The sequence below is a fragment of the Falco biarmicus genome, chromosome 8, assembly GCF_023638135.1.
Source record: "Falco biarmicus isolate bFalBia1 chromosome 8, bFalBia1.pri, whole genome shotgun sequence".
Classification (NCBI taxonomy): domain Eukaryota; kingdom Metazoa; phylum Chordata; class Aves; order Falconiformes; family Falconidae; genus Falco; species Falco biarmicus.
In genome coordinates this window covers 2,360,012-2,363,777 of record NC_079295.1, presented here as the reverse complement: position 1 = coordinate 2,363,777, position 3,766 = coordinate 2,360,012, and positions in this window count along the sequence as shown.

Here is a 3,766-nt window from a genome sequence, read left to right as displayed (position 1 = left end):
GGGACGCAGCAGGCCCTTCCCGCCGCCCCTCCGCGCTCCTTCCGCCAGGGAAGCGGCCCCTTCACAGGCGCACGCCCGCTCCCCGGCGCCGCAGGGGCCTCGCCTCTCCTCCCCTCACGGGCGCCCCGCGGCGCCTCTTCCCCCGCCCCGGCGGCCGCCGTCACTCACGTCCCGCCCCAACTCAGGGGGCTGCCGCCTCTCCCCGTTGCGGTGCGGCCCTCCCCGCAGGCACCGTGCCCCCGGCCAGCCCCGGCGGCGCCTGCCGTGCCACGCCTAGGAACGGCGCTGCGGGGCGCGGCGGCAGCGAAGGAGCCTCCCGCCGCCATGCCCGGGGAGGTCGGCGGCAAAGCCCACTTGAGCTTTTACCCCCCTCAGCTAGGGAGTGGAACGGCGAGGCAAACCCCAGTGTGTGAAACGGGGTCCTGCCTGTTGCCCGTCCCCTGGCCTCGAGGGAGGCAAAAGTGGCCGGCAGGGCAGTGCCCCGGGGCCGAGCCAGTGGGCCTCGACGGCAGCGAAAACAGCTCAGGCCTCGCAGGGCAGCGCCGAGGAGCCCTTACTCAGCCAGAGGCTTCCTCTGGTACCCGCTGCCGCATAGGCAGGTGCCCTGAAAATCCTCTCCAGTGGCAGGCCTGGGGTGCCCTGGGATGTAATCTGGGGTCTGCTAGCAGGGAGGACTGCAAAATAACGCCTTCATCACCGCTCCTAACAATATTCCAGCTCTATTTTTTCAGCCCTTACTGAACTGGAGGAGAAGCACTGGCAGCAACACTCATGTCAGATGCACCTCTGTGGTCACTTCATGAGCAGCACTACAACCTGTTCCCATGTTCTGTAATTTCACCCTGTTCACACATGCAGATTGCCCTGAAAATGGCTCTGCTGCTGAACAGGTCAGAGAGGGTGGAGTGATGCAAATTTCAAACTCATAATCAGTGTAGTTACAACGTGCAGCCCAACAAAAATCCCTCGTTTGATGATGGCGAGAGCTGGAATGCAGACAAATGCGTGCTGGGAGAGCCACCCTAGTGAGAAAGCTGTTTTTCAAAGTGATAGAACCTTCACAGGCTAAGGCACAGCAGCTCAACCCTGAGGTACGATGTCAGGATCACTGTAGGGTCGATTTATCTCCCGTTTTACTTTTTTGGACGCTTTAAAAACTTCAAGGAAGATTATCTTGATAACAACATTAAATTATATTCTAGTAGAATTCAAATCCTTGTGTCTTGCTTAAGTTTACTTTAGGCAATTCATACTGATCTAACCTAAACTGAACAGCATTTTCCATATAAATTACATCATTTAACTCTCACTGAGTGTAGGCAGGGCACTGACCTGCAATCCTTACAGCACCCTACACTGCTCCTTGCTTTTTCTGGCGTTGCTTCAACATCCACCAGCTTCTGCAACATTATTGTTACCACAGGGAATAAAAAAAAACCAAACTAAAAGAGTTTCTAATAATTCTGTGTCTGTGATATATAACAACGTAATGCTTTACTCTCAGCAGTGAGTTTTTTAGCTAGCTGAGAAAACTGAATAAAAGTAAACGCAATTGCAGCGGAGCTGATGAGACTTTTTATAAATACTTTGGGAGACTACAGAACTCCGCTGAATTGCATTCATTGACTTTTATGAATATTTATAAGACAGCAACAAAGCTTATTCTAAGAACAGCACTACATTTTAATGACGTGAAAGGCAGAATAGGCCAAGCCTTTCATGTGCTTTGTATCTTGATTTGGGGAATTTAAAGCCAGAACAACTGAAAGAATATAGTGAAAGTGAATTTTACATAGTTTTAATTGCATCTCCGTACATTACACCTCCTCCTCAAGTTAAAAAACCTAAATCTGGGACATGTACATTTAAAGTAAGGCAGCTGTGACAAAAATAGGACTTTTGCAAATAAATGAGAAAGACTGAGCTATTTTTGATTCTGATAATTTAAAATTTGTAAATCCAACACATCTATAAATTTAAAAAGATTACTAGTAGCGCTGGCAGAAAATGTTGCCATGTGTACAGGACTTAAATATTCCAACAGAAGTTGCTGGGCTGCCCTAGCACTGTGTGGCTGCTTCATTAAGGGAATAGTATCCCGGCTCAGGGAGTCACTCTCAAAGGAAGTCAGGAGTGCATCTGTTTTTCCTGACTCCACATGTCAGCAATATCCACAGCATGAAACCATCTCTCCTACTGTTTTCTCCCACAAATTAAAAGGCAATGCTGGACAAAGACAAGAGTCTGGCTTCTGGTTCCTGTAGGCTCTTGCCTTTTGTCCTTTTTTAATAGCATCAGAGAAAGTCAGAGGTTAAGTGAGGAAGAATAAACTGAAAAAGAAGAGAGAAAAGTAGAGAGAAAAAAATATTTGGGAGGAGAAAGGAGGAAAGGAATTCTCCAGGCACAAAAAGACAAGGATGATTTTATGAGTAATACATGGGCCTGCCAACAGACTATTTCACCTGATCTTGGAAAAGACATGCTACCTCTTTTTGCCTCTATTAGTTATCTGTAGATAATAATGCTAGCTTTCCTACCAGCATCTTAAGATCCTTTCATGGAAATATGAGCATTAATATATTGTTTTCAGGCAGGGACAGCCAGACTGTGCCTGATGAAAGATTACTTACTTCCTGCACTCAATTTCATAAAAATGTCTCTCAGGATGTTACTAAAATACTGATTTCTGTCTCTGTTGCATAGACTACCACTGTATTAAAAAGAAAAAATAAATCTGTAATTTATTAAGAGGTACTCAGTGATTTCACTTAGGAGCTTGTGAATGGATTCTCTACACCTTGAGCTTTAGCCAGAACAATCAAAAAGCCAAGATCTCTTCTGTATTCAAGGACTTTGAGGAGGCCTTCTGACAGAGTTAACAGTGCTTTGAAGCATATTGTGGTGGTCACCTACGGAGTGCCACTGAGTAAAAAAATTTACGGCCAGTGCCACGTGAAAAATGCAGAAGGAAACGTGTCTTTTCTGGGAAGTTTTCCATTTATTCAAATGGTGTATGTATTTCTCTGATACAACATTTCCATCTTACAGGCCCTTTTCTTACACCATTCTTGGGTTAGCTGGGCACATCACCCTTCTAGATGAGCCATGACTCCTCACCCCATCCCAATTTCCACCATTCTCTCTGGGCTTTGTCTCTACATCCTACTTTGTTTCTGGTTGCCCTTGCTTGTTTCCTCTTGTCTCAGTCCTCCATTCCTCCTCATAGTGGCTGCACTGGCATCCATTACCCCTTACCCCTGCAGTCATTACAGCGTGGATACTGGGGGCCCTGGCAGGGTACTGCAGGACTCTAGAATAGTATTCAGAGGGCTGTCAGAGGCACTGGGAGAGTTATATGGGGGCTTTAGGGGGTACTAGGTTCACTGGGCATGTACCGGGTTGCTCAGGGGTCTGTGAGGAGCACTGCAGGGTACTTGGGGGCTCTGTTGGTCTCTGGGGGGTTCTGAGGGCTGGGGTGGGTGAGGGGGATTCACACACTGTGTCCTATGGCTCCATCAAGCTGAGCTGCTCTACTCCTATCTGAGTTGCTCATTTGCTTCCTGTTTCACATTTTCCCCACCTGCAAGCAGTGGGTGATCCAGAGGAACAAGAGACTTAAATCATTGGACTACTCTCCTGGTAGTATTTTCCCAGGGTAGTAGATTATTACTACATAACAAAAGCATTCCCATTCTGACTGTTGTTGCAGAATATTAACATTACTATGGATGATTTCTAGTTCAAAATATATGAGGGCAATAAGTGA